A 13,812-nucleotide genomic window follows, 5' to 3' on the forward strand; every position below is an offset into this window, starting at 1 on the left:
TCTCTGTTGAAATGTTGGGTTTCTTCCCCCTTTTGGCTTTATGTATTACGGTATGGTCGTGCTCAATTCAAGTTCCGTGAATTAATTGAAATTCCATAACTGGACTGTTTCGCCAGCCTCTTGTTTTAGGCAGAATCAATGTTGTGAGTATATGGGCATCCTAAATAATTAATTTCAAGGCTTTTCATTTTATACTGGAATAATAACTCATTTGAAAAATCTTGCCAAATCTTCTACTTTATCATTGGTCTGCTACAGTAAGATAAACACAAAATTGCCAAGATAAACACACGGTTAGCTGGTTCCTGGGCTGTTGTGAATCAGTGTAAGTTGGAATGAATTAAATTCTGAATGAATCATCACTAATGACATACACTGGCGTGAGTGTACACTAACTGACCTGTTTTCGGAGCTGAGGTAGCAGACGAGGTGGGAAGCCCAGAGCAGGGGCCCGGCGTATGTGCTGAGGGCCGTGAGGAAGACAGCCGGGGCTTCTACGTAGCTCTCCAGTCCCACAAAGCCAACCGAGATGTCCACAGTGGCTATGCTGTTGGAGTTCCCCTACAGACAGACAAACAGCAGACGTACGTTTTATTAAGCTTCATTTTCACAACTAACCTTAACTTACTTAGCTAACTTACTAAGTAGATAAAGTAGCTAAGTAACGTCGCTAAAGGAACTTAGTTAGACAAAGTACAGAAGTTAGCTAATGTAGCTAGTGTATCTGACCTTGGGTAAAATTAACATATATATATATATATATATATATATATATATATATACACAAAGATTGCACAATACACTCAATGTTAACTTTTGAAGGAAGTCAGAAGCTGATATGAATAAAATGTGTCAGTCTCCTGCATGCTCCTCCACTTCCCAGGTAGCTAGCTATTCAAATCTCGCTGTCTGTCAACTCTCTGGCCTTGTAAGTGTTGCAGTCACTGGGTGAAAACTCCCTTCCCCTCCACCACATCTCTCCTCCTCCCCACTCTCATCGGCTCAGTCTCATTCCCCTTTCCATTTCCTGACGAGGGCTCAGGAGTGACACAGATGTGATGGAAGAGCTCTCGGCGACTGCAGCGGGAGCGGAATTAATTCACTGGCTGATGAAGGCCACTAGCTCCCCTCTCTATCGCCTGGGTGTGTGTGTGTGAAAGGACCCGTGTGTGACAGGGCCCGTTCTGTCAAAGAGCATGACAACGCCACCCTCCAACGGACAAACCCAACACCATATTTGAGTGGATCAGGTACAGTGCCTTCAGAAAGTAATCACAGCCGTTTACTTTTTTGTTATGGCAAGCTTAAATAAGTTCAGGAGTAAATAAGTTGCATGGACTCACTTTGCAAAAGAAATGTATGTTTTTTTAATGACTACCACATCTCTGTAAACCGCACATACAGATAATTGTAAAGTCCCTCAGTCGAGCAGTGAATTTCAAAAAAAGATTCAACCAAAAAGACCAGGGATGTTTTCCAATGTATCGCAAAGAAGCACACTTATTGGTAAATGGGTAAAAATGTAAAAAGCAGACATTGAATATCCCTTTGAGCATGGTGAAGTTATTAGTTACACTTTGGATAGTGTATCAATACACCCAGTCACTACAAAGATACAGACGTCCTTCCTAACTCAGTTGCTGGAGAAAAAGGAAACCACTCTGGGATTCCACCATTAGGCCAATGGTGATTTTAAAACAGTTACAGTTTAACCTGTTAGGGCTAGGGGGCAGTATTGACACAGCCGGATAAAAAACGTACCCGATTTAATCTGGTTACTACTCCTGCCCAGTAACTAGAATATGCATATAATTATTGGCTTTGGATAGAAAACACCCTAAAGTTTCTAAAACTGCTTGAATGGTGTCTGTGAGTATAACAGAACTCATATGGCAGGCCAAAACCTGAGAAGATTCCATGCAGGAAGTGGCCTGTCTGACAAGATGTGTTTCATCTAGGCTGTTTTTATTGAAGATTTAGGATCTTTGCTCTAACGTGACACTTCCTACGGCTCCCATAGGCTCTCAGAGCCCGGGAAAAAGCTGAACGATATCGAGGCAGGCTCTGGCTGAAACACTTTTTCGCGTTTGGTAAGTGGCCGCTCAGAGTACTGTGGGCTTAGGTGCGTGCCCGAGTCGACCGGATGCTTTATTTTTTTTCGTCTGTTTACCTAAATGCAGATTCCCGGTCGGAATATTATCGCTTTTTTACGAGAAAAATGGCATAAAAATGGATTTTAAACAGCGGTTGACATGCTTCGAAGTACGGTAATGGAATATTTAGAATTTTTTTGTCACGAATTGCGCCATGCTCGTAACCCTTATTTACCCTTTCGGATAGGGTCTTGAACGCACGAACAAAACGCCGCTGTTTGGATATAACGATGGATTATTTTGGACCAAGGCAACATTTGTTATTAAAGTAAAAGTCCTGGAAGTGCATTCTGACGAAGACAGCAAAGGTAATAACATTTTTCTTATAGTAAATCTGACTTTGATGAGTGTTAAACTTGCTGGGTGTCTAAATAGCTAGCCCTGTGATGCCGGGCTATCTACTGAGAATATTGCAAAATGTGCTTTCACCGAAAAGCTATTTTAAAATCGGACATATCGAGTGCATAGAGGAGTTCTGTATCTATAATTCTTAAAGTAATTGTTATGCTTTTTGTGAACGTTTATCGTGAGTAATTTAGTAAATTCACCGGCAGTGTTCGCTGGGAATGCTATAGTCACATGCTAGTCACATGCTAATGTAAAAAGCTGGTTTTTGATATAAATATGAGCTTGATTGAACAAAACATGCATGTATTGTATAACATAATGTCCTAGGGTTGTCATCTGATGAAGATCATCAAAGGTTAGTGCTACATTTAGCTGTGGTTTGGGTTTATGTGACATTATATGCTAGCTTGAAAAATGGGTGTCTGATTATTTCTAGCTGGGTACTCTGCTGACATAATCTAATGTTTTGCTTTCGTTGTAAAGCCTTTTTGAAATCGGACAGTGTCGTTAGATTAACGAGAGTCTTATCTTTAAAATGGTGCAAAATCGTCATATGTTTGAAAAATTGAAGGTTTTGCATTTCTAAGGTTTTTGAATAACGCGCCACGGGATTGCACTGGCTGTTACGTAGGTGGGACGATTTGGTGCCACCTAGCCCAGAGAGGTTAATGGCTGTGATTGGAGAAAACTGAGGCTGGATGAACATCATTGTAGTTACTTGACAACACTAACCTAAATGACAAAGAGTGAAAAAAAGGAAACCTGTACAGAATACAGATGTAGCCTGTCTCCTGGTAGCGCCTCCATGCTCTGGACACTACGCTGACAGACACAGCAAACCTTCTTGCCACAGCTCGCATTGATGTGCCATCCTGGATGAGCTGCACTACCTGAGCCACTTGTGTGGGTTGTAGACTCCGTCTCATGCTACCACTAGAGTGAAAGCACCGCCAGCATTCAAAAGTGACCAAAACATCAGCCAGGAAGCATAGGAACTGAGAAGTGGTCTGTGGTCACCACCTGCTGAACCATTCCTTTATTGGGGGTGTCTTGCTTATTGCCTATAATTTCCACCTGTTGTCTATTCCATTTGCACAACAGCACGTGAAATTTATTGTCAATCAGTGTTGGTTCCTAAGTGGACAGTTTGAGTTCACAGAAGTGTGATTCACTTGGAGTTACATTGTGTTGTTTAAGTGTTCCCTTTATTTTTTCTCGCAGCATATATATATATTTAGATCAGATGAAAGGATGCCTCCTACTGGCCCTCCAACACCACTTCTAGCAGCATCTGGTCTCCCATCCAGAGACCAACCAGGACCAACCCTGCTTAGCTTCAGAAGCAAGCCAGCAGTGGGATGCAGGGGGGGTACGCTGCTGACCATGGACTGACTACAATCGGAGTCTCAGGACATTGGGCTGTTCAACTCGGCCTACAGTAGGACTAGGTTATAGTTTGATTGAGACAAGCCAAACATTTGTCAACATCTTCTTTTTTCTTACGAAAACAAGTAACGATAACAAGATGCCTTGAAAAAAATTATAACTGTAACAAATACGTTTTCATTTTAGTTGATGAAAATGTGACAAGACTTCCACGTGAGACTAATGGACATTCAATTTGACATGAAGCTCTTATTCATCTGTTTTGTTTAATCATAAGCAACATTTTTAATGCGATCCTCTCATTGGCAGAAATAATGTATTTCAGCAGCGTGGTCTGATCGACCTGATCTTTTGAACGGATGCCAGGACACTTCAGTTGTAACTAACCAAAACTAGAAACAATAATGTTTACTCTCTCTTACTTTCATGTAGGCTATTTTTGCTTTGATCACATCAGATACCTTTTTTTAAAAAGGTAGAGGCGTGGATCAGAAAACCAGTCAGTATCTGGTGTGACCACCATTTGCCTCATGCAGCGTGACACATGGAGTTGATCAGGCTGTTGATTGTGGCCTGTGGAATGTAGTCCCACTCCTCTTCAATGGCTGTAAGAATTTGCTGGATATTGGCGGGAACTAAAACACGCTGTCATACACGTCGACCCAGACCATCCCAACCATGTTCAATGGTTGACATAGCTGGTGAGTATGCAGGCCATGGAAGAACTAGGACATTTTCAGCTTCCAGGATTTGTGTACAGATCCTTGCGACATAGGGCATGGCATTATCATGCTGAAACATGAGGTGATGGCAGCGGATGAATGGCACGACAATGGGCCTCAGGATCACATAACGGTATCTCTGCGCATTCAAATTGCCATAGATAAAATGCAATTGTGTTCGTTCTCCATAGCTTATGCCTGCCTATACCATCAAACCCCTTGCCCACATCATGGCATACACGCTGTCTGACAACTGCCCGGTACAGTTGAAACCGGGATTCATCCATGAAGAGCAAACATCTCCAACGTGCCAGTGGCCATCAAAGGAGAGCATTTACCCACTGAAGTTGGTTACGATGCCAAACAGCAGTCAGGTCAAGACTCTGGTGAGAACTACGAGCATGCAGATGAGCTTCCCTGAAATGGTTTCTGACAATTTGTGCAGAAATTCTTCAGTTGTGCAAACCCACAGTTTCATCAGCTGCCCGGGTGGCTGGTCTCAGACGATCACGTAGGTGAAGAAGCCGGATGTGGAGGTCTTTGGTTGGCATGGTTACACGTGGTCTGCGGTTGTGAGGCCGGTTAGATGCACTGGCAAATTCTCTAAAATGACGGAGGCGGCTTATGGTAGAGAAATGAACATTAAATTCTCAGTCAATAGCTCTGGTGGACATTTCTGCAGTCAGCATGCCAATTGCACACTCCTTTAAAACTTGAGACATCTGTGGTATTGTGTTGTGTGACAAAACAGCACATTTTAGAGTGGCCTTTTATTGTCTTCAGCAAAAGGTACACCTGTATAAGGATCATGCTGTTAAATCAGCTTCTTTATATGCCATACCTGTCAAGTGGATTGATTATCTTGGCAAAGGAGAAATGCTCCATAACAGGGATATAAACACATTTGTGAAGAACATTTTAGAGAAATAAGCTTTTTGTGCGTATGGAACATTTCTTTGATCTTTTATTTCAGTAGAAAGCCAATATGAGGGTTTGAGCTCAGGCAAGAATGAAAGGCGGTGGGTGAGAAAATATCTGTAGAGTTCAAAAAGTACTCCCACTCAAAACCATGAAAAGGAATAACCTTTCATTTCAGCTCATAAAACATGGGACCAACACTTTACATGTTTGTTCAGTGTATTTACTTGTTCAGTAATTAAAGTGGGAAATTAAAACACTATAGATTATAAAATGAATTTCCGATGCAAAAGAATACTAATCAGTAACCAATATCATTTTTCTGAATAAACATACACGTCGCTCTCATGAGCGCTGTTGGGTCTCTGGCAGTCATCAGCTGGGTTTTCTGGGAGAGGAGGATGAGGTGGGCCGGCACTCTCACTAGAGGAACTGTCACTATTCTCAAAAAGAGGTAGAAGGAGGAGGAGCAAGGCCACTGTCATTACCGGGCCCGGGCAGTAAGGTATCTATCGAGACTGGGAGGCTAGCTAGCTTCCACATGCGATGGTGTTTCGTCTGTCGAGGAAGAGGTGGTAGCTTTGCTGATGTGATCTTCGGTAATTTTGCACGATCTTGATCAGATAAAGCTTTTGTGCTGCGTTTGTGTGCAACACTTGGTCTTGCCTTTTGTTGAACAACTCACTCTCCCGCCGAGTCTGACCTGATTCACATAACCTTTTAAAACTTCATAACCAGTTAGGATGCTGAGGTAGGCTGCCACCAGCGCCCGCTGAGAAATAGGCTAATTAGATACATGACAAGTATATTGTCTGTTTGACTCACCTACTACCCGTGTAGTAGGTCATTTCACATGGGTGCGAGATGACGGGCGCATGGGGCTGCAGGGGTTTATGCCACACCAGTGGCCTATTCGCACTGTTTCAACTGTCTGTCTGCCTGCCCCTCTACTCTCTCCCTCACTGCCTCGCCTGCTCATTCTATTCGCTATAAAAGATTTGAGTGTCTGGTCAGTCTTTGGTCTATTGCGTGTAGACTAGCCTACTCATTGATAGCCCCTACTTTAGTGAACTTGAGACATTGCGAGATACAGCTTTTATTACCGATGCACGGTTCTGAATGTCTGCCTGGCTGTGCACCTACACGCTCTCTCCATCACTAGATCGCTCTTTCTTTGCTGTGAAAGATGCAAGAGTTTGTGTACTTGGAAGTAGCCAACGGCAACTACTCATTCTTCTCCGTGGCAAAAATACTGAATCTTGTGAGTTGACGGGAAATGAGTCAAAGAATCTATTATTTTGGAGTCGACTCTCCACCACTAGATATCGACATGGCTACAGTAGGCTAGCCAAGAGGAATGCTAGGTGTCTTTTTGCAGCTTTCTATCAACAGTAACAATTGAAGGTTTACTTTTGTGAATCACTTTCCCTAAAATAAATAAGCTCAGTGAGAAGATTGACGGGTGCTTCTTTTTTGCGTTGGACAGCTCGTGTTTGCTGTGTGAAGACAACAACTCGTGTACTGCTCAAGTGCTCGAGAAGTTGTGACTCGCAGGAGCGTGGTTATGCATGAATAAATGGCCAATCATATTGCTCAAATATAAATAGCATGGCATTTACCTGTGTAGTCTTCAATGGTTTTCAATGGTAGACTGTGACAGAGCAGGTAAATGTTGAACTGGAATGCAAAAATGTGCTGAAAAGTTACTGGCCCGACAGAGGAGATCCACTAGCCCGACCGACAAATTTTCCATTGGCCTCGGGCCAGCGGGCCATAGTTAATGTCGGACCCTGCACGCGAAAGAAAATAAATGAATGTGCAAGAAAACAACAGGCTAAGTGGATTTCAACTAATTATTACCACATTAAATGGGACGTGCAAATTCACTAACATTACATTAGGATGTACAAATTCACACTCTCTCCCTCTGTGTAAAGAAATGTGACTGCAACCACAGCGCACACAACATACAGACCCAGGTACCGAGAGGCGGGACAGACAGCAGACTGTCAAACCAGCAGTGTTTCTCTGTCATCGCTCACTTTGTGACTGACAGGCGCCTTTCCTATGAATAGATAGCTAGAAGATGCATATCGTTCATTCTAGCGGGACCGGGCTTGGCAGACTATTTTCTGACAAGCGAATTGAAAAGTAGCCTAGTTAATTTAAGTGGAAAAAGTACCAGGCTGAAAATGAGTCTGTAATAGGTTGCATAGCCGACAGCCGGCGCTAGTGAAAAACACTGTATGAGCCTTTATGGCTCTGTCACGTCCTGACCAGTATAGGGGTTATTGGTTTTGGTAGTTTGGTCAGGACGTGGCAGAGGGTATTTGTTTTATATGGTTCGGGGGTTATGTGTATGTAGAGGGGTATTGTATTTATGTGTTCTGGGGTTTTTGGTGTATGTTCTTGTTTTGGGTTTCTAGGTTTTGTATTTCTTTGTTGGCCTGGTGTGGCTCTCAATCAGGAACAGCTGTACATCGTTGATCCTGATTGAGAGTCATACTTAGGGAGCTTGTTTTCACCTGTCTCTTTGTGGGTAGTTGTATTTGCACTGCTGTTTGTTTAGCCTGCAAATCTGTTAGCTGTCGTTCTTTGTTTATTGTTTTTCCGTGTTCGCTATAAAATAAATATAATTATGAGCACGCAACCCGCTGCGCCTTGGTCTCTACATTACGACACCCGTGACAGAACTACCCACCAAACACGGACCAAGCAGCGGAGGAAGGAGCAACGGGTGGACTGTCGTGAGTCATGGACTTGGGAGGAGATTCTTGCCGGAGAGGGCCCATGGAGGAAGTCTGGTGAGGACCGGGAACGCTACTGGGGAACACAGCTGGCGAGGAAGCCAGAGAGGCACCCACAATATTTTTTTTGGGGGGGGCACACGGGTAGTTTGGCTGGGCCAAGGGTGAGCCCTAAGCCAGCTCCCCGTGGTTATTATGGGGAACGTATGAAGTGGAGAGCGCCAAGGTATGCTGAAGTGCGCACGATCTCGCCCATACGCACGCACAGTCCGGTGCGAGTGATCCCAGCCCCTCGCAAGAGCCGTGCTAGAGTGGGCATCCAGCCTGGTAGGAGGATGCCTGCGCAGCGCATCTGGTCACCGGTGCGCCTCCTAGGTCCAGGCTACCCTACGCCCGCTCTACGCACAGCAAGCATCAGGCCCCTGCACAACCCAGTTCGCCCTGTACCAGCACTCTGCTCGTACAGGGCTACTAGTTCCGTCCAGCCAGGACGGGTTGTGCAGGAGGTGCGATCGAGACCGCCAGTGCGTCTCCACGGCCCGGTATATCCAGTACCAGCACCACGCACCAGGCCTCCAGTACGTCACCCCAGTCCAACTCAGCCTGTTCCCGCTCCTCGCACTAGCCTTAAAGTTCGTGTCTCCAGTCTGGTAGCTCCACTACCAGCCCCACGCACTAGGCTTCCAGTGCGTCAGCTCAGTCTCGAGCTTCCGACGACAGTGTCCAGTCCAGAGTATCTGGCAACAGTGTCCAGTCCAGAGTGTCCGGCAACAGTGTCCAGTCCAGAGTGTCCGGCAACAGTGTCCAGTCCAGAGTGTCCGGCAACAGTGTCCAGTCCAGAGTGTCCGGCAACAGTGTCCAGTCCAGAGTGTCCGGCAACAGTGTCCAGTCCAGAGTGTCCGGCAACAGTGTCCAGTCCAGAGTGTCCGGCAACAGTGTCCAGTCCAGAGTGTCCGGCAAGTGTCCAGTCCAGAGTGTCCGGCAACAGTGTCCAGTCCAGAGTGTCCGGCAACAGTGTCCAGTCCAGAGTGTCCGGCAACAGTGTCCAGTCCAGAGTGTCCGGCAACAGTGTACAGTCCGGCACCGAGTGAGTCTGCCTACAGTCCGGCACCGAGTGAGTCTGCCTACAGTCCGGAACCGAGTGAGTCTGCCTACAGTCCGGAACCGAGTGAGTCTGCCTACAGTCCGGAACCGAGTGAGTCTGCCTACAGTCCGGAACCGAGTGAGTCGTCCTACAGCCCGGAGCTCCCAGAGTCGCCCTACAGTCCAGGGTCATCAGTGAATGGCCTCAGGCAGAGGATTTCAGTGGGGGTGGATGGGTCAGGTAGGGGACTGAGGCCTGAGCCGGAGCCACCTCCTTTGTAGGAGGTTTGGGGAGGGGGGGTGTAGCACAGGAGCCATCGATGACGGCAGCCACCCTCCCTTCCCTCCCTTTAGTTAGGGGTTTAATTTTTTTTTTTGTGAGGTGCATCCGGGGTCTGCACCTTTGGGGGGGGGGGGTACTGTCACGTCCTGACCAGTATAGGGGTTATTGGTTATGGTAGTTTGGTCAGGATGTGGCAGAGGGTATTTATTTATATGGTTCGGGGGTTATGTGTATGTAGAGGGGTATTGTATTTATGTGTTCTGGGGTTTTTGGTGTATGTTCTTGTTTTGGGTTTCTAGGTTTTGTATTTCTTTGTTGGCCTGGTGTGGCTCTCAATCAGGAACAGCTGTACATCGTTGATCCTGATTGAGAGTCATACTTAGGGAGCTTGTTTTCACCTGTCTCTTTGTGGGTAGTTGTATTTGCACTGCTGTTTGTTTAGCCTGCAAATCTGTTAGCTGTCGTTCTTTGTTTATTGTTTTTCCGTGTTCGCTATAAAATAAATATGAGCACGCAACTCGCTGCGCCTTAGTCTCTACATTACGACACCCGTGACAGGCTCGCACAAGCCAAGGCTACAAACTTTTTCTTAAAAAGTCATAGCCAGGTGTAGGCATAGCCAGGTTACAAGTAACATACTCACAATGAATACTACATAATCTAACCGCCCGTTACCTGGAAGTAGAAGAAGGCCTGTCCGAACCAGTAGTGCATGATGGTGGTCTGGGCAGCATCGTAGTGGAGCTTCTTCCAGATGAACTGGGCCATCAGGGACTGGACCAGCAGGCAGCAGCATAGCACCGGCAGGTTGTGTGCCCGGAACAACAGGGCCACCAACAGAACCCCACCACTGTAAGAAGATTTATTTATTGTCCAATAACTATGTAATATGAGTAAATAAGAACAATTATTTATTCTAAACTGACTTGCATGGTTCAATAAAGTTTGAATAAAACAATGTACATGAATATCAGATGAAAATCTGAACAGGATTCAAAATTGCCACCTACCGATTGCTAGCCCGCCTCTCTATTCTGTAGGCTACTTGCCGTGTAGGCTACCTACCTGTAGATTTCCCACAATCCCCTGCTCTTCAGCCGGGAGTCGGCTGTGATGACCTGGGACCTCAGCAGGTCCTTGGAGCCCGTGAAGAAGATGCCCAGGATGAAGACGTACACGAAGCGTGCCTTCATCGTCCCCCTGAGGAGAAAAGAGATGAGATGTAGTGGTTAGCCTGTTGAGAACATTGTTCAAGGAACGCGAGTGTCCAAGGGCTGGCCACTCCATCTGAATGCCCAAGAGCCTGTTACTAGCCCCAGGTCCAGTTTTTAGATTTAGTTAGTCTTACTTTCTCTTGAGTCTTTTTTGTTGATGTAAAATGTTTTGTCTGTACATTTTATTTTAGCTGTTCTCCAGTTTCTACTGCTAACATAACACTTTAAAAATACAGAAGCATCTGCATTTGCAGTTTTGGTGAAGAATGGCAGCAGTGTTTCCCCTATATTCATAAAAAAATAGTTGCCACTGCTGCAAAAAATGTCATTTAAAAAATATATACAGTGCCTTGAGAAAGTATTCATACCCCTTGACTTATTCCACATTTTTTTGTGTTACAGCCTGCATTCAAAATGGATTAAATCTATTTTTTGCTCACCCATCTACACACAATACCCCATAATGACAAAATAAAAACATGTTTTTAGAAATGTGAAAATGAATTACAGAAATATCTAATTTACATAAATATTCACACCCCTTTGCTATGGCACTCTTTCAGCTCAGGTGCATCCAATTTCCTTTGTCACTACAACTTGATTGGAGTCCACCTGTGGCCAATTTAATTGTTTGGACAGGATTTAGAAAGAAACACACCTGTCTATATAAGGTCCCACAGTTGTCAGAGCAGAAACTATACCATGAAGTCCAATGAACTGTCCGTAGATCTCAGAGATAGAATTGTGATGAGGCATATATCATATATAAACATTTCTAGAGAGTTGAAAGTTCCCAAGAGCACAGTGGTCTCCATCATTGGGAAATTGAAAAAAAATATGGAACTACCCAGACTCTGCCTAGAGCTGACGTCTGACCAAACTGAACAACCAGGCAAGAAGGACCTTGGTCATGGAGGTGACCAAGAACCCAATGACCACTCTGATAGAACTACAGAGTTCCTTGGCTGAAATGGGAGGACCTACCAGAAGGACAACATGCTCTGCAGCACTTCCCCAATCTAGACTTCATGGGAGAGTGGCCATACGGAAGCCATTCCTGAGAAAAAGGCACATGACAGCATGCCTGGAGTTAGCAAAAAGTCACACAAAAAACTGAGCATAAAGCAAAAGATTCTGTGGTCTGATGAGACAAAAATTGAACTCTTTGGCCTGAATGCAAAGTGCTATGTCTGGAGAAAACCAGGCACAGCTCATCACCATCTAACACCATCCCTTCCGTGAAGCATGGTGGTGGCAGCATCATGCTATAGAGATGCTTTTCAGCAGCAGGGACTGGGAGACTGGCAAGGATAGAGGGAACAATGAATGGAGCCAAATACTAGCAAATCTTTGACGAGAACCTGCTTTAGTGCATAGAACTGGGGGTGAAGATTTATGTTCCAACATGACAATGACCCCAAGCATACAGCCAAAGCCAAGCTGGGATGTCTTCACAACAAGAATGTGAAAGTTTTTGAGTGGCCCAGCCGAAGACTTGAATCCCATTGAAAATCTGTGGAAAGACTTGAAGATTGCTGCCTCTCCCCATCTAACTTAACAGAGCTTGAAAAAATCTGCAAGGAAGAATGGGAGAAAATCCCCAAATCCAGATGTGCAAAGCTCATACAGACATATCCAAGAAGATTATCTCTGAGATCTACGGACAGTTCCTTGGACATGGTATAATTTCTGCTCTGACATGCACAGTGAGCCCATATATTGACAGGTGTGTCACTTTCTAAATCATGTCCATCAATGGAATTGACCACAGGTGGACCCCAATCAAGTTGTAGTGAGATCTCAAGGATGACAAAAGGAAATTAGATGCACATGAGCTCAATATGTTAATGAGATTTTTCTGTATTTTATTTTCAATATATTTGCGACCATTTCTAAAAACATGTTTTCACTTTGTCATTATGGGTTATTGTGTCTAGATGGGTACGAGGAAAAAAATATTGAATCAATTTTGAATTCAGGCTGTAACACAACAACATGTGGAATAAGACAAGGGGTCTGAATACTTTATATTGTATATTTCTGCCGAGACGTGCTTTAAAATGGATGGTTGTTGGCTCAATGACTGGAAGTCTATGGAAACAGATAGCATGTCATTGCGCTAACGCTAGTAAAATTTGTTTATTTATGAGTGTTTTACTCTCCCATGGGCCCAGAGGAAAATAACAATGATTGATCCATTTGACAGTATAAAGGGTAGGTGGATAGAGCTAAGTGTACTCTGATTAAACCTGGGAAAGGTGAATAAAAAGAATGTTGGACTGAGGCCCAATACAAAGTGAGCTTGCCCATGTCAGATAATAAAAATACAGACTTTTCCCAGACTTTTCCCAAAGCTAACGGACACATTGTCAAAACCTCGACCTTTCTCATTTGCAGCAATTATTGACTGATGACTGATTCATTGTTCCTGACTGATTGACGGAGATGACTGATTCATTGTTCATGCGAGTGCTGATCGAATGCCACATTTTTTTCTTTAAGAACTGAAATGTTTTAGGCCCATCTTGCTTGGCATAGACTATTTTAATATTCATCTATCTTGTATCTATTTCGTTCAAAAAAGTCCAGGGGCCTCATTTATAAAACTGTGCGGAGGATTCACGTCAAAAGTTGGCGAACGGACGAAACACAGAAAGTGCTTACACACAAAAATATTCTGATTTATAACACAGTGCGCACGCACCTCCCACGCCAGTTTCCCTTTATAAATCACAATCAACTTGAAATTTGCCACACGTGAGCGAGCGTCTTATCCCATCCTTTTAACGTCCATAGTTGCTTATAAATAGTCAGTGAAACGCTCCTAATTAATATTCATCCATACTGACTGCATGACGACAATGACGGCAAATTCCAACAGAAAGACTAAAAAAAGAAATTTCACCCAGTGTTCTTGTAGGGGAGGTTGAAGCGAGAAAAAATATATTGTTTGGTGGA

General features: G+C 44.3%; 1 pseudogene; it reads right to left on the minus strand.

The window, feature by feature from the left end:
- Positions 1–13,812, minus strand: part of LOC106611537 (GPI ethanolamine phosphate transferase 2-like) — a 146,262-nt pseudogene that overhangs the window by 25,355 nt on the left and 107,095 nt on the right.

Source organism: Salmo salar, chromosome ssa09 (assembly GCF_905237065.1).
Source record: "Salmo salar chromosome ssa09, Ssal_v3.1, whole genome shotgun sequence".
Taxonomy (NCBI): domain Eukaryota; kingdom Metazoa; phylum Chordata; class Actinopteri; order Salmoniformes; family Salmonidae; genus Salmo; species Salmo salar.